Source organism: Theropithecus gelada, chromosome 2 (assembly GCF_003255815.1).
Source record: "Theropithecus gelada isolate Dixy chromosome 2, Tgel_1.0, whole genome shotgun sequence".
Taxonomy (NCBI): domain Eukaryota; kingdom Metazoa; phylum Chordata; class Mammalia; order Primates; family Cercopithecidae; genus Theropithecus; species Theropithecus gelada.
This window is the reverse complement of record NC_037669.1, coordinates 131,576,771-131,601,418: the sequence shown is the minus strand read 5'-3', so window position 1 is coordinate 131,601,418 and position 24,648 is coordinate 131,576,771. Positions and strand designations below refer to the sequence as shown.

The 24,648-nt window shown below is 42.9% G+C and overlaps 1 protein-coding gene and 1 pseudogene across 1 annotated transcript in view; both read right to left on the bottom strand.

The window, feature by feature from the left end:
* Nucleotides 1-24,648, bottom strand: part of TRIM59 (tripartite motif containing 59) — a 52,515-nt gene that overhangs the window by 21,045 nt on the left and 6,822 nt on the right. The window lies entirely within an intron of this gene.
* On the bottom strand, nucleotides 17,674-17,742 carry LOC112619892 (annotated as a pseudogene).

Sequence of the window (24,648 nt, the reverse complement as noted above, 5' to 3'; positions counted from 1 at the left end):
GAAAGTCATTGGTAGCTTGATGGGGATGGCATTGAATCTATAAATTACCTTGGGCAGTATGGCCATTTTCACGATATTGATTCTTCCTATCCATGACCATTGATTCTTCCTATCCATATTCTTCCATTTGTTTGTGTCCTCTTTTATTTCACTGAGCAGTGGTTTGTAGTTCTCCTTGAAGAGGTCCTTTACATCCCTTGTAAGTTGGATTCCTAGGTATTTTATTCTCTTTGAAGCTATTGTGAATGGAAGTTCATTCCTGATTTGGCTCTCTGTTTGTCTGTTACTGGTGTATAAGAATGCTTGTGATTTTTGCACATTGATTTTGTTTCCTGAGACTTTGCTGAAGTTGCTTATCAGCTTAAGGAGATTTTGGGCTGAGATGATGGGGTTTTCTAAATATACAATCATGTCATCTGCAAACAGGGACAATTTGACTTCTTTTCCTAACTGAATACGCTTTATTTCTTTCTCTTGCCTGATTTCCCTAGCCAGAACTTCCAACACTATGTTGAATAGGAGTGGTGAGAGAGGGCATCCCTGTCTTGTGCCAGTTTTCAAAGGGAATGCTTCCAGTTTTTGCCCATTCAGTAAGATATTGGCTGTGGGTTTGTCATAAATAGCTCTTATTATTTTGAGATACGTTTCATCAATACCGAATTTATTGAGAGTTTTTAGCATGAAGTGCTGTTGAATTTTGTCAAAGGCCTTTTCTGCATCGAGATAATCATGTGGTTTTTGTCTTTGGTTCTGTTTATATGCTGGATTACGTTTATTGATTTGCATATGTTGAACCAGCTTTGCATCTCAGGGATGAAGCCCACTTGATCATGGTGGATAAGCTTTTTGATGTGCTGCTGGATTCAGTTAGCCAGTATTTTATTGAGGATTTTTGCATTGATATTCATCAGGGATATTGGTCTAAAATTCTCTTTTTTTGTTGTATCTCTGTCAGGCTTTGGTATCAGGATGATGTTGGCCTCATAAAATGAGTTAGGGAGGATTCCCTCTTTTTCTATTGATTGGAATAGTTTCAGAAGGAATGGTACCAACTCCTCCTTGTACCCTGGTAGAATTCGGCTGTGAATCCGTCTGGTCCTGGACTTTTTTTGGTTGGTAGGCTATTAATTATTGCCTCAATTTCAGAGCCTGCTATTGGTCTATTCAGGGATTCAACTTCTTCCTGGTTTAGTCTTGGGAGAGTGTAAGCGTCCAGGAAATTTTCCATTTCTTCTAGATTTTCTAGTTTATTTGCATAGAGGTGTTTATAGTATTCTCTGATGGTAGTTTGTATTTCTGTGGGGTTGGTGGTGATATCCCCTTTATCAATTTTTATTGCGTCAATTTGATTCTTCTCTCTTTTCTTCTTTATTAGTCTTGCTAGCAGTCTATTAATTTTGTTGATCTTTTCAAAAAAACAGCTCCTGGATTCATTGATTTTTTGGAGGGTTTTTTGTGTCTCTATCTCCTTCACTTCTGCTCTGATCTTAGTTATTTCCTGCCTTCTGCTAGCTTTTGAATGTGTTTGCTCTTGCTTCTCTAGTTCTTGTAATTGTGATGTTAGAGTGTCAATTTTAGATCTTTCCAGCTTTCTCTTGTGGGCATTTAGTGCTATAAATTTCCTTCTACACACTGCTTTAAATGTGTCCCAGAGATTCTGGTATGTTGTATCTTTGTTCTCATTGGTTTCAAAGAACATCTTTATTTCTGCCTTCATTTCGTTATGTACCCAGTAGTCATTCAGGAGCAGGTTGTTCAGTTTCCATGTAGTTGAGCGGTTTTGATTGAGTTTCTTAGTCCTGAGTTCTAGTTTGATTGCACTGTGGTCTGAGAGACAGTTTGTTATAATTTCTGTTCTTGTACATTTGCTGAGGAGTGCTTTACTTCCAATGATATGGTCAATTTTGGAATAAGTGCGATGTGGTGCTGAGAAGTATGTATATTCTGTTGATTTGGGGTGGAGAGTTCTGTAGATGTCTATTAGGTCCGCTCGGTGCAGAGTTGAGTTCAATTCCTGGATATCGTTGTTAACTTTCTGTCTCGTTGATCTGTCTAATGTTGACAGTGGAGTGTTAAAGTCTCCCATTATTATTGTATGGGAGTCTAAGTCTCTTTGTAAGTCTCTAAGGACTTGCTTCATGAATTTGGGTGCTTCTGTATTGGTGCATATATACTTAGGATAGTTAGCTCTTCCTGTTGAATTGATCCCTTTACCATTATGTAATGACCTTCTTTTTCTCTTTTGATCTTTGATGGTTTAAAGTCTGTCTTATTAGAGACTAGGATTGCAACCCCTGCTTTTTTTTGTTTTCCATTTGCTTGGTAGATCTTCCTCCATCCCTTTATTTTGAGTCTATGTGTGTCTCTGCATGTGAGATGGGTTTTCTGGATACAGCAAACTGATGGGTCTTGACTCTTTATCCAATTTGCCAGTCTGTGTCTTTTAATTGGACCATTTAGTTCATTTACATTTAAGGTTAAGATTGTTATGTGTGAACTTGATCCTGTCATTATGATATTGGCTGGTTATTTTGCTTGCTAGTTGATGCAGTTTCTTCCTAGCATCACTGGACTTTACATTTTGACATGTTTTTGCAATGACTGGTACCTGTTGTTCCTTTCCATGTTTAGTGCCTCCTCCAGGATCTCTTGTAGGGCAGGCCTGGTGGTGACAAAATCTCTAAGCATTTGCTTGTCTGTAAAGGATTTTATTTCTCCTTCACTTATGAAACTTAGTTTGGCTGGATATGAAATTCTGGGTTGAAAATTCTTTTCTTTAAGAATGTTGAATATTGGCCCCTACTCTCTTCTGGCTTGGAGAGTTTCTGCCGAGAGATCTGCTGTTAGTCTGATGGGCTTCCCTTTGTGTGTAACCCGACCTTTCTCTCTGGCTGCCCTTAACATTTTTTCCTTCATTTCAACTTTGGTGAATCTGACAATTATGTGTCTTGGAATTGCTCTTCTTGAGGAATATCTTTGTGGTGTTCTCTGTATTTCCTGAATTTGAATGTTGGCCTGCCTTACTAGGTTGAGGAAGTTCTCCTGGGTGATATCCTGCAGCGTGTTTTCCAACTTGGTTCCATTTTCCCCGTCACTTTCAGGCACACCAATCAGACGTAGATTTGGTCTTTTCACATAATCCCATATTTCTTGGAGGTTTCATTTATTTCTTTTTACTTTCTTTTTCTCTACACTTCTCTTCTCGGTTCATTTCATTCATTTGATCTTCAATCGCTGATACTCTTTCTTCCAGGTGATCGAGTCAGTTACTGAAGCTTGTGCATTTGTCATGTAGTTCTTGTGTTATGGTTTTCATCTCTATCAGTTCTTTTAAGGACTTCTCTACATTGGTTATTCTAATTAGCCATTTGTCAAATCTTTTTTCAAGGTTTTTAGTTTCTTTGTGCTGGTTATGTAGTTCCTCCTTTAGCTCTGAGAAGTTTGATCGACTGAAACCTTCTTCTCTCAACTTGTCAAAGTCATTCTCCATCCAGCTTTGTTCCATTGCTGGCGATGAGCTGCGTTCCTTTGGAGGGGGAGAAGGGGGAGATGTGCTCTGATTTTTTGAATTTCCAGCTTTTCTGCACTGCTTTTTCCCCATCTTTGTGGTTTTATCTGCCTTTGGTCTTTGATGATGGTGACGTACTGATGGGGTTTTGGTGTGGGTGTCCTTTCTGTTTGTTAGTTTTCCTTCTAACAGTCAGGACCCTCAGGTGTAGGTCTGTTGGAGTTTGCTTGAGGTCCACTCCAGACCCTGTTTGCCTGGGTATCAGCAGCGGAGGCTGCAGAAGGTAGAATATTGCTGAACAGCGAGTGTTGCTGTCTGATTCTTGCTCTGGAAGCTTCGTCTCAGGGGTGTACCCTGCCGTGTGAGGTGTGAGGTGTCGGTCTGCACCTCACTTGAAAATGCAGAAATCACCCATCTGCTGTGTTGCTCACACTGGGAGCTGGAGGCTGGAGCTGTTCCTATTTGGCCATCTTGGGTGCGCCCGGTTTGATGATTTTGAAAGAGATTTGGCTTTTAAAATGTCAGGATAACAGGAGAAGCAGCTTCTGCTGACCAAGAGGCAGCAGATGAGTTCCCAGATGCCATTAAGAAAATCATTAAAGCTGGGCACCGTGGGTCTCACCTGTGATCCCAGCACTTTGGGAAGCTGAGGCAGGAGAATAACTTGAGTCCAGGAATTTGAGACCAACCTGGGCAACATGATGAGACTCTGTCTCAAAAATACGAAAAAAAAAAAAAGTCATTGAGGGGAAAGGATATCTGCCTGGTCAGGTTTTTAATACAGATGAAAGTGCCCTATTATGGGGGAAAAAAAAGCTGCAAAGGACATGTATTAGTATGGAAGATAAGTGAGCACCAGGATTTAAGGCAAGAAGGTATAGGCTAACTCTAGTGTTTTATGCAAATGCTATCAGGACTGCCATTATCTAGAAAGCCACTAATCCCCAAGCCTTGAAGAGAAAAGATAAACACCAGCTGCCAGTCTTGGTGCACAAAAGGCCTGGACATGGAGAACCCTTTTTCTGGATTGGCTCCATTGATGCTTTGTCCCTAAAGTCAAGAAGTATCCTGCCAATAATGGACTGACTGCTTTTAAAGTTCTTTTGATATTGGACATTGCCCCTGGCCACCCAGAGCCCCACAAGCTCAACACTGAAGGTGTGAAAGTGGTCTACTTGCCCCCAAACACAACGTCTCTAAATCAGCCTCTAGGTCAGAGAGTCATAAGGACCATTAAGGCTCATTACATACACATGGTACCCTATGGAAAGGAAGAGAACCCCAATAGAGAAAACACATGAAAGTCTAGAAGGATTACACCACTGAAGATGGCATCATTGTTATAGAAAAAGCTGTGACAGTTATCAAGTCCCAAACAATAAATTCCTGCAGTTTTCTTCAGCAGGAATTTATTGTTTTGGGCTTGCTAACTTATATGTAACTTGTTCTGTCATAAATCCAGTTATTATTTATTTTGACAGAACCAATAGAGGAAATCATAAAAGAGATTGTGAATATGGCAAAAAAGGTGGAGGGTGAAGGGTTTTAAGATACCTTGGAGAAATTCAAGAACTAATAGACGCCACACTAGAGGAATTAACAGAAGACAGCTTAATGAAGATGGGCACCTCTGAACAGTGCCAAGTGATGAAGAAAAAGACATAAAAGAAGCAGTGCCAGAAAACAAACTGACATTAGACAACCTGGCAGAAAAGTTTCAATGATTCAAGATTGCTTTTGACTTCTCTTACAGCAAGGACTCTGCTATGATAAGGGCACTGAAACTCAGGCAAAAAGCAGAAGAAGAATTGGTGCTATACAGAAACAATTTTAGATAAATAGAAAAGTAACAAAAGCCAGACAGAAATTATGATATATTTCCATAAAGTCACACCAAGTGTGCCTGCCTTTCCTGACTTCTCTTCCATCTCCTCCATCTCTGTCAGCCCAAGACAGCAAGACCTACCCCCATTCTCTTCCTTCTCCTCCTCAGCCTACTCAACGTGAAGATGGCAAGGATGAAGACTTGTGTGATGATCCACCTTCACTTAATGAATAATAAATATATTTTTCAAGATATTAGAAATGTTTCCTCTAGCTTACACTATTGTAAGAATGTAGTATATAATACATGTAAGGTACAAAATATGTGTTAATACAGGTGTCCCCAATTTGAGGAACAGGGCCATAGACCAGGAGGTGAGCAGAAGCTGAGCTAGCAAAGCTTTATCTGTATTTACAGTCGCTCCTTATTGCTTACATTACCGCCTGAGCTCCACCTCCTGTCAGATCAGTGGCAGCATTAGATTCTCATAGGAGTGCAAACCCTATTGTTATGGGATCTTTGGGGTGTCGATTTTCTAGCCAGAAACCTCTGTGGCCATAGTGCCTTTGCCCGAGTTCTTGTCCTGCATCCAGGAAGAATGAGATATGCAGACAAGCGACGGGTGAACAAGATGAAGATGAGCTTTATTGAGTGTTACAGTAGCCCAGAGGAGCCCCGCAGTGGGTAGCTCCTCTCTGTAGGCAGGCCATCTGTCAAGTGGTCAGTTCTCAGCAGAGGGAGGCCCAGGAGAGGGGGGCGCATCCCTGCCAGCAGGTCATCTCTGCAGCTGTCAGCAGGAGGGTTGGTGCTCTCTGCAACTGGTTGTCCCATCATCTCCAGCTGTCAACAGAGAGGGTAGCTTCTCTCTACAGCTGGTTATCCCATCATCTCTCTGCCCTCTTCATCCTCTGGCCATCCTCTGCCCACACTAGCCAAGCCCAGGGCTTTTATGGACTTCAGAGGGGAGGAAGTGTGTACTGATTGATCAATGGGCAGCTATGGGCAGGCCTGGAAGAGGCACCACGAGTCCCCTACTCCAGTCTGCAGAACTGGCAGCCTCGCCCCCAGCCTTCAGGCCCTCCCTGGCCTGAAGGTGGGGTCTTACTGGGGACCTGCCCCCTACAGCCCAGGAATCTGACTTCCTCCTGCTGCCATTTATGGCCCCAGGGCTTGGCCCCAACCCCACTCCAAGATTAGAGATGGCACTAGGAGAGGAGAAAGTCCAGGCAGTGGGAGCAGACACCCCCCCAGCCAGCAGGGATGGAGAGGTGAGGGGCCCTTCCCAGGCCCCTGAGGATGCAGACTACAGAGATATCCAGGTCCTTCACCTGGGAGGACAGCTACAGCTATACCCAGGGAGCTCCCGCCCCACCAACTCAGAAGAGGCAGTGTTCCTGCTTGTTCCCGACTCCTGCCTGCTCCATGGAGCGGGAGGCCCAGGTCTGTAGCTACAGATCAGGTGGATGCAGCTGCACCCAGTAGGGCAGATCCTGACTACTCCCAACCCCCTCCAAGAGCACAGGGAGGCTTAGCTCCACAGCTGCAGTTTGAGTAGCTGCAGCCCCATCCAGGAGGGTGGGGCTCCTGCCTGCTCCTTAGAGAGCAGGAGGCCTGGGTCTACATCATGGTTTGGGTGGTTGCAGCAGCAATGGGGAGCTCCATGAAGTGTGCAGCCCTAGCCACACCACCCTGCTGCAGGCGCTGCCATCACTATCACAAACTGTGCATTTGAGGGATCTAGGTTGTATGCTCCTTATGAAAATCTAATGCCTGATGATCTGTCACTGTCTCCCATCATTCCCAGATGGGACCATCTAGTTGCAGGAAAACAAACTCAGGGCTCTCACTGATTCTATATTATGGTGAGTTGTATAATTATTTCATTATATATTACAATGTAATAATAATAGATATAAAGTGCACAATAAATGTAATGCACTTGAATCATCCTGAAACCATCCTCCCCACTTGCAACCCTGATCTGTCGACAAACTGTCTTCCATGAAACTGGCCTTTGGTGCCAAAAAGGATGGGGACTGCTGTGTTAATAGACTGTTTATGCTGTTGGTAAGGCTTTTGGTCAACAGGAGTTTATTATCAGTGAAGTTCTGGGGGAGTTAAAAGTTTTGTGTATGGATATTTTACTGCATGGGGACCTACACATTGTTCAAGAGTTAACTGTCATTCTTTTTGTTTTCCCTTTCAGGGTGCCGTTCATGTTCATCATAATCAGAATTTGCCTTTTTAAAAAATTTAGGCAGACTTATGCTATGATTTGTACCCTGCCTCATTTTTAAGATGATCCTAGCAATGTATGAGTAAACATCAAATAAGTTTTAGAGATAGCGTTCAAAAGGAAAGAGATTGTCACTTCGTGTATGCAATAACCTTAAATACAACAGCAAACATTTATGTAGCACTTGTTGCAAACCAGGCACTGTATTAAGTCATTCACTATCTTCCATAATCCTTACAAATGGGCTATAAAATAGTTACTATTTTTTAAACTTTTAAATGAAGTATAGAAAAGAAACAGTGGTCTCTATTTTCATCCTTGTTTTACAAAGGAGGACACTAAATGCTAGCAAGGTTAAATAATGCCCTCCAGGCTGCTTAATGTTGTTCTCTAATTCCAAAGCAGGAGCTCTTCACTGCCAGATTGTGTGCTCTTATTTTATCCCTCACCTTCTGTTATTAATTTCCTAGGGCTATTGTAACAAGTTACCACAAACTTGGTGGCCTGGAGCAACAGAAATTTATCCTTTCACGGTTTTGGAGGCCAAGTCCAAACTTGGCTGTGCTCCTCCTGAAGGCTCTAGGGGAGAATCTGATCTTGCCTCCTCCAACTTCTAGTAGTTCCAGGCATTCCTTGGCTTAGGGTTAAATAATGCCACTCTCTGCCTCTGCCTTCATGTGGGCTTCTCCTCTGTATGCCTTCTTTTCTGTCTGTTATAAGAACACTTGTCATTGGATTTAGTCCTACCTGGGTAATCCTGGATGATTTCATCTGAAGATTCCTAACGACCCATCCGCAAAGACCCTTTTTCCAAATAAGGTCACATTCATAGGTTTTGAGGGTTAAGATGTGGACATAACTTTTGCATGACCACCATTTAACCTACTACACCTTCCTAATGCAATCCCTGTGGGTTAGAGTTGTCATTTATATGATGTTGAGAGCTTAACAGACTCATAGAACACTAAGTGCAGAGTGAATCCCAGAGATCATCTCCACATTTTCAACAGGATAAACTTAGTTCCAAAGGAGAGGTGACTGACTTGTGATAACACAGCAAGGTCACAGCAGATTCAAGACCATGCTTAAACCTCCTGATGCCTTACCCAATGACCATGTCACACTATCAGAGAATGATTATATCATTGTGTGATTAAGAATGTTTTTCATCTCATAGTGTTTTTCATCTGCCAAAGAATCATGGTAAAAACAATTATCAGTATGTCTCTGTGACAAATTTCTGTCAGATCTCAAGCCCTTAACAAGTATTTTTTTTCCACTGATGGGCTACGTTTCACATGGCTAGGAAAGCCACATAATTATCTCTCTTTGTGGCCAACTGCTAAGGGATTAGGTCCAAATCTTAGAATCTCATCAATTCCCTGCCTTCCAGGCCAAATAAATTACTTTTCCTTGGATGGCTTTTGTGTTAGAAATTTTTGCTGCAACTTCAAGATACAGGCTATTAAACGTCCAAGTGTACCGCAAGGCAGACAGACCTCTGGGGAACATCCACAATATAGGGGCTTGAGAATTGTACTGGGGCATCATAACTTCTCACCCTCAGAGACAGTATGCAAGAGTTGGGGAGGGGATTTGTGAGAACTCTCTTGGAAAGAGTTGTGGGGTGCTTTCAGTCCTACCTTCTCACACAGTGTCTGCCCCCACCTCAAGCCTAGTGAGAAGGGCTTAGCTATGTCTACTCTGCATTGGAGGGATTGAGTAGCCTAGTATTTACTGAATCCTTGGGGAAGCAGAGACAGAGATAGCTGCCTACACTGGTGGCCAGAGAGAGGGAGAGTTGCTGCTGCATTCCCAGAGTTGGTGGGTGCTGAGAAAGCCTGATTGCTCCCAAGGGTCAGATGAGCAGGTGTGGGGTTGCCAAAGGTCCTGCCCAATTGTTCCAAGTAGAGGGGCAAACAGGCCTCAACAGAGAAATACTAAAAGCATCACAGCACTCCTTTACTCCGAAAGAGTAAGCAGTGAGCCCAAGGGGAGCAAATCCACCAGGTCAAGCAAACTGCAGGTGAGAAGTCCTAGTAAAATGCTTTAAAGAACCCATGAAAGAACTCCAGAGTCTCCAAATAACCACAGAAGATCCTCTGTAACAAGAGAGTCAGCTTGAAACATTACCCCTGCTCAGAGAATGTGAGCTGGGCTTTCCACAGCACCAGCCAGGTAAGAACTCTCCCACTTCACCTCCCTCTCCTCCACCCTCTGCTCAAATGCAGGAAGGATGAGAAACAGCTGTCAACTGGGGAAGTGGGGTAGGGTGGAAAGGAGGTAATTTAGAAGCAGCCGATCCTGTACGTTCCTCAGGAGTCAACAACCCCCCTGGAATAGGCCTTATCTGAGGGAGAGGGAGTAACTATAGTTTCAGATGAAGTCTCAAGCTTTGACAATGGAACTAATTTCTGAAACGAGACTGTTTCACAATTTAAAGGGGCCTCAGGGCTTTGTGTTAGCAAGCATTGACTAGAAAAGTCATGGGCCGTCCTGGCGCGGTGGCTCACACCTGTAATCCCAGCACTTTGGGAGGCCGAGGCGGGTGGATCACCTGAGGTCAGGAGTTCGAGACCAGCCTGGCCAACATTGTGAAACCCTGTCTTTACTAAAAATACAAAACTTAGCTGGGTGTGGTGGAGCATGCCTGTAGCTCCAGCTACTTGGGAGGCAGAGACAGAAGAATTGCTTGAACCTGGGAGGTGGAGGTTGCAATGAGCCGAGATTGTGCCACTGCACTCCAGCTTGGGTAACAGAGCAAGATTCTGTCTCAAAAAAAAAAAGAAAAAGAAAAGAAAAGTCATGGGCCTACCGACCACTTCCATCCAGGGTCAGAGGAAGAACTTTCTTTATTGAGTAAATCTTAAATGGACAGTTGAGGAGCAAAATTAAACTATCTGTGTAGTTGATAGGTTCTTGTTCAAATTAGCAATTACACTATGTTGAAAACAAAAGCCACCATCTCAAACACCTGTTGATGAACAATTGGAGATCTATCACTCTTGAACAAAACGATGTTTGTTATTGTGGGACAATGCTGGCAGAGATGGGTCTCATCTTGTGATGACTTCAGCAGACTGCCACTATTCACCACACACTGCCGTAGCCTCCCTTTAGTTTGCTGTACTTCTCTTCCAGTGGCCCTCTCTCAGGAGCAAAACACAGTCTATTCGCTTTTCCTTATAGAGCAGGTTAGCCATTTCTTCTTATGTAAGCTTCTGACCTCCACACTCACAGGGTCAATTGGTTTTCCTAATATAATTCCTTCTCTAATAATAATTCTGACATCAACTGAAGAGACAGCGTTTTTCATCCCCACTGCATTTGATAGTAACCAAAAATGAGCTTCCCATTTTGTACATTTAAAAGATAATCTTTTCTCTTCAGTAAAAATTACACAGCTGTCAAAACCATGAAACTCACATACATGGTGAGATTTTGCTTGGCTACCGTCCAAAGTTTCTGGTTCCTAGTGGTTACTAAAGAGTTATAAGCTTCATATTCATTCAAGCTTCTGAATTCTTATTCATAAAGTCTGTTCAATCCAACTATAGGATTGACGAAAGTAAGGAGTGTCAAATTAGTGGCCAGGTTATCGGCAGTGATTTGATGACATTTCCAACAGGATGAGGGTCTGGATGTCATAAAACTGGGAAGCTTTCTACTATTTAAAACAACTCAGCTGAAGAATGTTCTGATAAATAAGAGATGATTGACAGGATTTTAAAAATAACTCATGATCTTAGACTGTGAAGAATTACATATCATTTGCAATTGACAAGACGTTTGTCACAGGAAAAAAATTACATACTGAAACCATTCCTAGCTCTGATTGTAATATCCTAAAATATTTCCAATTTCTCAAAGGTTATTATAACATTTAAAAATATCTCCTCAACATAATTTCTATTCACTTCAGTTTTTAAAATATGCATGTAAAAGTTATAACTATTAGGTAAGTTGTATGATTTAACTTTATAACAGTTCATACCAGATACATTCACATCAATACTATGCCTCTAAGTTGTAACACAGTGGGGAACTCGAATAATCACTAACATTGCTTGAGGCTCTTCTGGAACTCCTCTTTGGAATTATCGTTAGAGTTGGTCTATGAACCAGACCAAAAAACAGACAAAACAAAAAGTCATATTATTTCATGGATCTATCCTATATTTCTTTTTTAAAAGAATGAACAGATTACAAGGGGAGAAACTAGCCCAACCAGACATTAAAACATACCAAAAAGCCTCTGTAATTAAAACAATGAGTTATTGGTGTAAAAATAAATGAGTGAAATAATCTAGAGCAGGGATTGGCAAGCGACGGTTCAAGATTATTTATTTTTGTAAGTAAAGTGCTATTGGAACACAGCCATGTCTATTCATTTACAAATTGTTTATGATTGCTTTTGCCCTATAACAGCAAAGACCTTGTGGCCTGCAGTCCTAAGTATTTACTGTATGGCCCTTGAAAAAAACGTTTGCTGGCCAGGCACGGTGGTTCACGCCTGTAATCCCAGCACTTTGGGAGGCTGAGGCAGGCAGATCATGAGGTCAAGAGATTGTGACCATCCTGGACAACATGGTGAAACTCCGTCTCTACTAAAAATACAAAAATTAGCTGGGTGTGCTGGCGCATGCCTGTAGTCCCAGCTACTTGGGAGGCTGAGGCAGGAGAATGGCTTGAACCCGGGAGGCGGAGATTGCAGTGAACCAAGATCGCGCTACTGCACTTCAGCCTGGCGACAGAGTGAGATTCCATCTCAAAAAAAAAAAAAAAAAATTTGCCAACTCCTGGACTAGAGTGTCCTGAAATACATTCAAGTGCATATAAAATTTTAGCACATGATAAAGTTGTCATCTTAACTTTATCCAACTCAACTTTACGCCAACTATTCAACCCAGTAGTTGGCATCTACTGGGATAAATATAGAGTTTTAAATAAATGATGCTGGGACAATTAATTCACCATTTGGAAAAAGATAAAATTAGATCCATACTTCACACCCATATACAGGAATAAATTCCAAATGTGTCAAGATTCTAAATAAAAGGAAACTAAATCATACAAGTATTATACAAAAACATGGATGAATACTTCTTAAATCTCTGTGTAGGGAAAGGCTTTCTAATTATGACTCAAAATCTGGAGTCATTGAGAGAAAATATTGATACATTTTACTATGTAAAAATGAAAAAAATTAACATGCAAACCCACCATAAACAGACACACACATACACACAAAAAAAAGACTGAAAATTTGGGAAAAAATATTTGTAACATATGTCAAAGACAAAGTGCTAATATCTTTAATATAAAAAGAACTCTTAAAAACTGAGGAACAAAGAACCACAAATCTCATTTTAAAAACTGGGAAAAGAACAGGCAATTCACACAAAAGATACAAAAATGGCCCTTAAACATATAAAAAGACACCCAAACTCACTCATACTTACATTCTACTCATACTTACATCATTCTGGGTACCATTTCTTACCCATAGTATTGATGAAAATTGCAAATTAAAAATTATGACAACACATCCTGAGGTCTGGGGAAATGGGCAGTCTCATTTATACACTGCTGATGGGAATGCAAACCTTTTTGGGGCAGACTATGGCAATGTCTAACAAGATATATTACCAATCCTCCTCCAAGTCTTGGAGAATTTAAAGAGAACTCTAATTTAGGATCTTATCTTTAAGTCAATTTTTTTCCTTTGTTCTCACTCTAGCACCTCATCCCTGTGATTAGGCCCAGGTCTTGTGATCCTGTCTTCTTCACCCTGTCAATCCTGCCCTGTGTTCCAATGACCTGAAGTCCATATGTGGGTTGTGGAGCTAAACCACCATCAAGAAGGGAAGTCTATATACCCACACAGCCACATTCATCACAAGTTTCTGTTGGAAGCTTGTTAAACTCATTACAAGACAGATCAGTTCAGTTTCAAATGCACATTTATAAGGTGATCATCTCTATCTGCTAAGTGTCAATACAGTAAAGTTTATTTTTGTTTCCATTTTTTCTTTATGATAAAGCTGTTTTATCCTTTTCCCCTTTTCAAGTGAAAAAAAATCTCTAGGTTCATGAAACAGTTGAAAACTAGAATAGGAAATAAAATCTGCTTTTAGTCGGGCATGTTGACTCACATATGTAATTGGAGTTTGAGACCAGCCTAGGCAACATGGTGAAATTATGCCTCTATAAAATTACAAAAGTTAGCCAGGTGTGGTGGCACATTCCTGTAGTCCCAACTACCCAGGAGGCTAAGGTGGGAGAATCAGCTGAGCCCGGGAGGTCAAGGCTGCAATGAGCTGTGATCATTCCACTGTACTCCAGCATGGGTGACAGAGTGACACCCTGTCTAAAAAAAAAAAAAAAAAGGAAGGAAGGAAGGAAAGAAAAATCTGCTTTCTAAAAATATTTTGATTACAAAAGTAATGAAACTCCCTGTTTAAAAAAAATCATCCGTACAGAAATGAAGAAAGTGAAAAATGTAATTACCCCATTCAGCACTGTTAACAGTGTGGTATGGCCAGGCATGCGGCTCACGCCTGTAAATCCCAGCACTTTGGGAGGCTGAGGCAGGTGGATCACGAGGTCAGGAGATCGAGACCATCCTGGCCAACATGGTGAAACCCCATCTCTACTAAAAATACAGAAATTAGCTGGGCATGGTGGCACGTGCCTGTAATCCCAGTGACTTGGGAGGCTGACGCAGGAGAATCACTTGAACCTGGGAGGCAGAAGTTGCAGTGAGCCGAGATCACGCCACTGCACTCCAGCCTGGGTGACAGAGCAAGACTTCGTCTCAAAAAATAAATAAATAAATAAATAAATAAATAAATAAATAAAAAACCAAAACAGTGTGGTATGTATAGAAATTTACTCTGCTTACAATCTTTCATAAGTGGGTATATATGGAAATGTTACACTACAGTAAAAACGTCACTGTTTCTCCCAATTGCCAATGGATGAAGTTAGTGGATACTTGCATAGTCTTGTCTTGTTGAACTTAATGAACACGTGGACTTCGTAATGAACAAATGGGCTTATTAAAAGCCATTTGAGGCCGAGCACGGTAGCTCATGCCTGTAATCCCAGCAATTTGGAAGGCCAAGGCAGGCAGATCACAAGGTCAAGAGATCGAGACTATCCTGGCCAATATGGTGAAGTCCTGTTTCTACTAAAAATACAAAAAATTAGCTGGGCGTGGTGGCATGCAACGGTAGTCCCAGCTACTTGGCAGGCTGAGGCAGGAGAATCACTTGAACCCAGGAGGCAGAGTTTGCAGTGAACCAAGGTTGTGCCACTGCACTCTGGCTTGGCGACAGAGTAAGACTCTGTCTCCAAAAAAAAAAAATGCCTTTGAATATTTTCCTATTGAGGAGCTTCTGTCTTCCCCAGGTTTTCTGTGTGTTGCTAACATCTGATGAATTTCAAACACTGGGTTTCCTCAGGAATGTATACTGTATAATGTTTTCTTTTCCCAGAACCTTTCTTTCTCTTCAACAAATACTTCCTCCTAGATGACATGCAATGTAGAGGTCAGCTGAGGTACACAAACCCCAACTTATCCGTTGATTTTTCTTTAAACTGCCCACCATTCTCAATTTTCACCACCTGGGAAAATTTTCAAGTGTTCCACTAAGATTTCTGAAAATGTTCATGGATTTCATTTTAAGTCTCCTTGGCCCCATGGATGATGTCTGTTTCACCCTCCTGTCATCTCAGAATGCAGAGCTCAACCCCATTTCCAGTTCCCACAAGAAATCTCTTCACCCCAAGAATGTTATATTCAAAGTTTGGAGGATTGCCTCACATGGTATTCAGCCTGCCTGCCACCAGCTCTGTGACCTCCCTTTTTTCTCCTTCCCTTCTGAATCCTCTTCCCCTGATATGGTTTGGCTGTGTCTCCATCCAAATCTCATCTTGAGTTGCAGTTTCCATAATTCCCACATGTCATGGGACGGACCTGATGGGAGGTAATTGAATCATGCGGTGGTTACCCCTATGCTGTTCTTGTGATAGTGAGTGAGTTCTCATGAGATCTGATAGGTTTATAAAGGGCTTTTCCCCCTTTGGCTTGGCATTTCTTCTTCTTGCCATCATGTGAAGAAAGATGTGTTTGCTTCCCCTTCCACCATGATTGTAAGTTTTCCGAGGCCTCCCCAGCCATGCAGAACTGTGAATCAATTAAACCTCTTTCCTTTATAAATTATCATCTCGGGAATGTCCTTATAGCATTGTGAGAACAGACTAATATGGTAAACTGGTACTGCAGAGAGTGGGGTGCTGCTGTAAAGACACTAGAAAATGTGGAAGCGATGTTGGAACTACGAAACAGGCAGAGATTGGAACAGTCTGGAGGACTCAGAAGAAGACAGGAAAGTGTGGGAAAATTTGGAACTTCCTAGAGACTTGTGGAAGGACTTTGGCCAAAATGCTGATAGTGATACGGACAACGAAGTCCAGGCTGAGGTGGTTTCAGATGGAGATGAGGAACTTGCTGGGAACTGGAGCAAAGGTGACTCTTGTTATGCTTTAGCAAAGAGACTGGTGGCTTTTTGCCTCTTCCCTAGAGATCTGTGGAACTTTGAACTTGAGAGAGATGATTTAGGGTATCTGGCAGAAAAAAAATTTCTAAGTGGCAAAGCATTCAAGAGGAAGCAGAGCATAAAAGTTGGAAAAATTTGCAGCTTAATGATGAGATAGTAAAGAAAACCCCATTTTCTGGGGAGAAATTCAGGCCAGCTGCAGAAGTTTGCATAAGTAATAAGAAGCCAAATGTTAATCACCAAGGCAATGGGGAAAATGTCTTTAGGGCATGTCAGAGACACTTGTGGCAGCCCCTCCCATCACAGGCCTTGAGGCTTAGGAGGGAAAAATGGTTTCCCAGGGCCCAGGGCCCCCTGCTCTGTGCAGCCTCGAGGCATGGTGCCCTGCCTCCCAGCTGCTTCAGCTCTAGCTTTGGCTAAAAGGAGCCAATGTACAGCTCAGGCCATTGCTTCAGAGAATGCAAGCCCCACACCTTGGCAGCTTCCATGTGGTGTTTGGCCTGCGGGTGTGCAGAAGACAAGAACTGCGGTTTGGGAACCTCCACCTAGATTTCAGAGGATGTATAGGAATGCCTGCATGTTTAGGCAGAAGTCTGCTGCAGAGGTGGAGCCCTCATGGAGAACCTCTGCTAGGGCAGTGCAGAAAAGAAATGTGGGGTTGGAGCCCCTACAGAGAGTCCCCACTGTCTCAAAAATTAAAATAAAAAAAGACTTTGGGGGACTGTTGGGAAGGCATGATTGTGTTTTGAAATGTAAGGACAAGTTATCTGGGAGGGGCCAGGAGTAGAATGATATGGTTTGGCTGTGTCCCCACCCAAATCTCATCTTGAATTGTAGTTCCCCCAAATCCCCATGTGTCATGGGAGGGACATTGTGGGAGGTAATTGAATCATGGGGGCAATTACCCCTATGCTGCTGTTCTCGTGACAGTGAGTTCTCACAAGATCTAATGGTTTTATAAGGAGATTTTCCCCCTTTTTCTTGGCACTTCTCCTTCCTGCCATCATGTGAAGACGGACATGTTTACTTCCTCTTCCACCACGATCATAAGTTTCCAGCCATGTGGAACTGTTAGTTAATTAAACCTCTTTCCTTTATAAATTACCCAGTCTCAGGCATGTCCTTATGGCAGCGTGAGAATGGGCTAATACAAGTGCAACCCTAGATTCTTCTCTTCAGTTATTCAGGTAGTGTCTTCTTTTTTGAAAGTCAGTAGTTCTCAAAATGTGGTTTCTGAACCTGCAACATTATCACCACCCAGGAGTGTGTTAGAAATTCAAACTCTCAAGCTCTACCCCAGGTCTTCTGAGTGAGAAATTCTGAAGGTGAGCTGACCAGCACATCTGAGTTTTAGCAACCCCCAGGGTTTCTGCTGCATGCTAAAGTTTAAGGACTTCTGCACCCAAACACAATGTTTACAGTCTTCCCCATGTTTGCCCCTGAAGTAATTTTACAAAGACACCTTTCCCCCAAAGAGGAATCTTTGCACCAGCTACTAAGAGAATAAATATATCCCCATCTTACTATATTCCAAATCCGCGGTGGTTCCCCCTTCTCTTATAGTAACCAGAAAACCTGCTAGATAAATTCTAAAAGAGCTGTAACATTTTATTATAATACATTTGCTTCTTGCTTTTCTGACTCTTTCTCTCTGATCAGACACCTTCCTTGTTGCTGACCCTGGAGGTGGAACCAGGGACTTGACCATCCCTTTGACACATCCTGTCTGCTGATTGCTGAGCCACTCTTGAATGACCTGGCTGGATCATGCCTCTCGGTATCTAATAGACAGGGGATTCACAATAGGACAGTTAGGTCTACACATATTAGAGCATTTGAGGATAAGATGTGCATGGAATTGACTAGCAAAAACCAAACATTAAGGTAGTTGGAAGGTTGATATAAATTAAAGGCACTCCCATTACACCAACAGGTATCAGTTTAAAGTTTTTGCATTACCTCGGATAAGCAGAAGAGACACTGGAAAGGAAGACGCATGGCAGCAGCCAAAACCCCAACTCCACCCTGCTATGGAAGGTCATGAGTAAATCTTCCCAAGAAGTAGGGAATACTACCAGACCAGGTCATGAATAAATTTTCCTAAGAAGTAGGGGATATTCCTTCCACCAGAGACTGCTACTCTTTCCCAAGAATGGAAAGAGATCTGGAACTTCACTGGGCTGAGAACCTCTTGGAAGGACAACTGATTCTTTATGGGATCTGAATTTGCCTTCCTGCTCCTACCTCCCAATCTCTCTTCCATCCTAGAAGTCCTGATTATCTTTGGTCATTGCCATCTGTGCTCATTTCTCCTCTTATGCACTCTCAATCCCCTATTTCTCTATTTTTTATTTTCCTCACCCAGTGTTCTACCATTTCACTCTCTCCTAAACTTTCCTTTCAACTGTGACCTTTGGAAAGGTTTTCCAGGCAAACAAACTCCCCCATACACTTCACCTTTTCACTACAAGTTTATTCTACTTCCAGAAAACTGGCTTTGCCCTGACTAATCATGTCTCCTGCAGCTCTTTCTAAGAATGCTGCTTTCTTCCACACCCAGATTCTTGAATAACCCAGTCTCACCAGCTGTAGACACAGATGGGACCACATTTTGTGTTTGCTCCTTGTTCCTGCAACCAGCAAACCCTCAGCCCCCAAAGTTTTCCCAGTGATGTGTTGTAGCCTCAGAGGGTGGACTCGCATGTACTCTTGGTCTTCTCTCCAAGATTCTAAACAGAGTTTACTGCCTCTGCAAGCCAGTAGAGGCTGGCCCTGATGCTGTCCGCAGATGCTCTATGGGTCCAGCCATACAGTAGTCTTGGGTACTGAATAGTAGTAAGGCCTCTGTCTCCAACCCTGTATCCCTTAGGTTCCAAAGTCCCATAAGGTCCTTCATTATCCAGTCCCTACAGCTTCTACCGAACCTCCTGGGGTATCGATTTCTTTCATTTTTCTCTACCTATTCCACAAACCCAGGCAACAACATCTTTTCCTCTTTTAGCCCAAAAAAGGTAACAGCATCCATGTACATTAAGAATACAAATGGATGCCATGGATTGGAGCTATTTACAGCCACACACAACCAGCATCCACAGCATTACACCATTAACCTCCCATCTTCTAGAAAGGACTTAGCCGCTTCTACCTTTGAGAAAGGCTCTTAATTTTGGCTTTCAGGACACCACCTCCTTGAACCTTCCTCCTTCCTATCTGGCCCATCTTCTCTTTAGGAGCTCCTTTCCTGGGCCCTAGCCTACATGTTGATGTTCCTCTCCTGAGTCCCATTTTCCTTTTACTCCACACATTTCTCTTGGCCACCATTACTCACTGACCATATGGCTTCAATTACTAGATATGCTGAGATTCCCAGATTCATAACTGTAACCCAGACCTCCTTCTCCCCTTCAGAGCCACATATTTACATGCTCACTGGACATCACTTCTTGGATGTCTTCCAGGTACCTATCATTAGTATGTGCTAACTCATAGTCTTTATCCACAAACTCTTCACCTATGTTCCCTATTTCAATGAATGGTACCATCACCCTTCTAGTTGTCCCAGACTAGGGGTCTCTTACTTACCTCTACTTCCCTTTCACTACCTACAACCAGTAAATTACAAAGTCCAGAATCAGGTCTTGACCTCTTGGTTCAGGTCAATATGATTTCCAATTGGAATTCCCATCAAACCAGTCTCCTCACCCAGGGTTTTGCTCTCCTCTATGGCAGCGCTTTCTCATCTGTTTTCTCATCACAGCACACAGAAAATGACAATTTTAGTACAGCACACTGGGATAACAACTTGAGGCTACTGGAGGAAGCTTCCAGGTCTGACTTCTGCCTCAGAGTCTAAGAGGTTCATTACCTTGGCTCAAAGCCTACTAGTAAGCTCTTCTCTGATTTTTTTCACCCTTCTGCAGCCAAAGTGGTCTCTCTAAAGCACAGACATTACCAGGTCCCAGACTCCCACTTTGGCTCTCCACCAGCTAGACCTCTTTGATCAGACCCCACCTCCCTCTCTAGCCTCCTCACCGCCTCGCCTTCTGCTCATGACCCCTTCCCCATGTTCCAATCACACCAAAACAACTTGCTATTATTACCCACAGAGGCCTGTGAGCTCTCGTCTCTAGACTTCCTCACCCTCCACAGCACCCTGTACCTACCCTGAGGCTGCACTCCCTATCTTCTAACAAACATGGAAATCCACCAAAGGCAGGAGGCTGTGCCCAGAACTGCACCTGGCACAGAGTGAGAATCCAAACACTTTTTGAAGAATGAGTGAATGGATGAGTCAGCTTTTGTGATAAATCACTAAACCAGGAAAGAGAACCTTGGATCCCTGTTCTGCCACTAACCTGCTAAACCACTGTGGATACCTCTGTCTGGGCCTCAGTCTTCTCACCCATCAAATGAGAGGATTCATCTCTGAATTCCCCTTCCTGCTGCAAAGGCCTGTGTACCCCTGGCTCTTTGGATCATAGAAATTCTGCAGTTATACAATTCTTCACTTTTTAAAAAAGACATTTGCTAAAAATGTCTGCATAAAAATGTCTGCATCGGCAGAAATAGGGAAGTAACTAAATGTAAGCAGTATTTTTAAAATAATACTTTAAAAAATTCTGCATTTAGGGAAGGCAGCAAACCTTGAATTCCCCCCTCTCCCCTGCACTTTGTAGGAGGAGGTAAGGCACTTGACTGTGGAAGAGAATGGATTTCAAAGTCCCTGTGCCTCCTCTCTTCCTGCCATGATCCTCTTCTCCTCCTACTTCCACCCTATTCATTTGATTCCAGGAAAGAACAGATGCACTGTTTGTTTCAAGAGTAACTATGAAATAAGGTCTATGTGAAGGAGATGAAGAGGTAGGTAACACAAAGTCTGAGGCAGACTCTTCAAAAAGTCCTTTCAAGATTGTCCTGATTGGCCAGGCGTGTTGACTCACGCCTGTAATCCCAGCACTTTGGGAAGCCAAGACCCGTGGATCACCTGAGGTCAGGAGTTCAAGACTAGTATGGCCAACATGGTGAAACCCTGTCTCCACTAAAAATACAAAAATTAGCCCGGTGTGGTGGCAAGTGCCTGTAATCCCAGCTACTTGGGAGACTGAGACAGGAGAATCACTTGAACCTAGGAGACAGAGGTTGCAGTGAGCCAAGATCATACCACTGCACTCCAGCCTCAGCGACAAGAGTAAAACTTCGTCAAAAAAAAAAAAAAAAAAAAGCAAAGATAATCCTGATCTTCCCAGGCCAGTGTCATCAGATAAAAAGCTTTAGTCATCATGAGGACAATGAGTTATATATTAGTGCTACACTTTATACTGGGTAGTAACTAAATGAAAATGATGCTAATAAATGATCTAACTCAAGAAGAAAGAGAAATGTCAATCTTCCCACGGAAAAGATCCTAAGAAACTCAGTCACTGTTAAGGGCCTTTGATCTTGAAATTCTGTTGATGTGTTCAGGATTAAAACCAAGCCTCAAACCAAAGTGATTACTCCTACTAAGGTTTCTGCCAGGTAGAAATTTTACCTTGCTAATAGCTGCTGAAAGGCCTTGCTAATAGCTGCTCATCATAATAATATTAGCCATCAAATGCTGAACCATGGAGTTATTGTGCCCATTGTGGGCAAAATGAAGCCTATGCTATAGTATTCTTTTTCATGTATATATTTGTTATTTAGCTTAAGGGAAACTATCATCATAGTAACCACATACACACATATATCTATACATAAGTAGCCCTTCTTATATATAATCTAAATCTAGGGCAGGTGTGTTGGCTCACGCCTGTAATCCCAGCACTTTGGGAGGCCAAGGTGGGTGCACTGCTTGAGCCCGGGAGTTCAAGACCAGCCTGGGCAACATGATGAAACCATGTCTCAACAATAAAGACAAAAAATTAGCTGGGTGCATTGGCATGTGCCTGTAATCCCAACTGCCTGGAAGGCTGAGATGGGAGAATCACCTAAGCCTGGGAGGTTGAGGCTGCAGTGAGCCATGATCATGCCACTATACTCCAGTCTGGGTGACAGAGTAAGAACCTACTTCAATAAATGAATAAATAAATAAAATAAAATAGTAATAAAATTAAATAATATGCCTGGTGCAGTGGCTCACGCTATAATCTCAGCACTTTGGGAGACCTAGGTGGATGGATCACCTGAGTTCAGGAGTTCGAGACTAGCCTGACCAACATGGTGAAACCCCATCTCTACTAAAAATACAAAAAATTAGCCGGGCATGGTGGCTGTTATCCCAGCTACTCTGGAGCCTGAGGCAGGAGAATCACTTGAACCCAGGAGGCGGAGGTTGCAGTGAACCAAGATTGTGCCATTGCACTCCAGCCTGGGCAACAAGAACAAAACTTCATCTCAAAATAAATAAATAACCTAAATCTATAGACTAATGACTGTTTTTATTTCTGTAGTCCTTTACATTTGTAGATATGTATTTCTTATTGTCATATTTTACCTTCATTCACATTTGCTTCTTTCTAATACACCCAATAGATTAGCATTCTGGCATCGAGATTTGATGGCCTGAGAAATTTTAGAAACATGTCACTTACTGGGTGTGGAGAGAATGAGGAGCAATAGAGAGAAAAGTAGATGAGAGAGAGGAGTGAAAATTAAAATGAGTTCCTGCTTTGGCAGCTTCTCATTTTGCAATGTGTGCCCCTGGAGAGAAAGTGATTTTCTTTTGACTTCAGAGCAAGAGATACTAGGGTTATCTCAGTCAATGAGTGACTGCAGGCACTGCCTCCCAAAGGTAGCTTCCCGCAGGAGGATGGAACCAGAGCTCTGTTTTCTGGCAAGTGGGAAGATCAGTCTTGTGGGTTTCAAGAGTTAAAAATGAAAAGCTGAGCAACCCAAGAGGGACAGGGACAGTTTTGGTCCTCCGGGAATGAATGCCAGAACCAACCATGACACTGAGGTCCCAAGGTAGGGAGCGACCTGCCGGGACTCACAGAGATGAAGCCCCTGGGCTGGCCCCCTGGGAGTTAACCCCAAGTGAGAGCCTTCCTTCGCTAAGTCTAGCACTAAGGCTGGGAGTATCCAGCCTCGAAGCTTCATTTCAGTCTGATGGCCCACCTGGGTCTTTGAAGTGTTATCTCCCAGTAGACAACAGTAACTGCAGGTGGTCATGGAGGCCCAGCCTTGAAAAATGACCCTGAATGCCAGTGAGACACAGAGGCAGCAATGGCTGTGTGGACTGATTGGACATGATTGCTTTTCTGGCTTGAGGTAGCAGTCAGCTGACCACATCCTTTTAAACAGGGCAAGCCCTGAGCTTTTTGGAAAATTGGGAGGGGAAGACATATATTTTAAAATTCCTTTGGTTTGTGTGAAAGTTCATCTTCAGGTATTTAAAGAGTTCTTTTAAGGTCTCAGGTTCTTCTTGCTGTCACACGGCAAACAACCTATTTGAACAGTCAATATTCTGTGGCAAACCTTGATGTAGAGTTGGAGGTGAAGGTGATATTGGAGATGAAGCAGTCTTAGTTTTTGCATTTTATCACAGGTAAATACCATTCTCTGTTTGTTGATCTTTTACAGGACAAGAAAACTGATGAGAGTTTAGGGATTAAGACGGCAGATAGGAGGCAGGACTAGCTTGCAGTTCCTGCTCAGATGGATAAAGCAGCATGTGGAGACTCACATTATGAACTTTTGCTGCAAGAACTACGGCAGGAACATAACAGGAAAGCTTAGAGAATCCACAGACCCTTTGAAGAAACTGGATCACCGCTGCAGGCTCTTTGAGACGCTGAAAAACTGTGTCAGTTTACTTTCTCAACAGAGAGGCTCGTGGTCTGGGGCAAGTTCTCAGCCCTGATCACCGGCTGCCTGGAAATAGACTCAGTGCTGTTGTGGGGCATGGTTCTTTTTATTTATATTGACATTCTGTTTCATTTCACAAAGGGTTTAAGCCAAATCACCGTTCCTTTTTTTTTTTTTTTTTTTTTTTTAAAGACAGAGTCTCGCTCTGTTGCCCAGGCCGGAGTGCAGTGGCACGATCTCAGCTCACTGTGCAACCTCCATCTCCCGGATTCAAGTGATTCTCCTGCTTCAGCCTCCTGAGTAGCTGGGTCTACAGGCATATGCCACCATGCCGAGCTAATTTTTGTATTTGTAGTAGAGATGGGGTTTCACCATGTTGGCCAGGCTGGTCTCAAACTCCTGACCTCAAGTGATCCGCCCACCTTGGCCTCCCAAAGTGCTGGGATTACAGGTGTGAACCACCATGCCCAGCCCAAACCACCATCCTTAATGCACAATTTAAAAACCAATTCTTTTTTTTTTTTTTTTTTTTTGAGGTGGAGTCTCGCTCTGTCGCCCAGGCTGGAGTGCAGTGGCGCGATCTCGGCTCACTGCAAGCTCCGCCTCCCGGGTTCCCGTCATTCTCCTGCCTCAGCCTCCCAAGTAGCTGGGACTACAGGCGCCGCCACCACGCCCGGCTAATTTTTTTGTATTTTTAGTAGAGACGGGGTTTCATTGTGTTAGCCAGGATGGT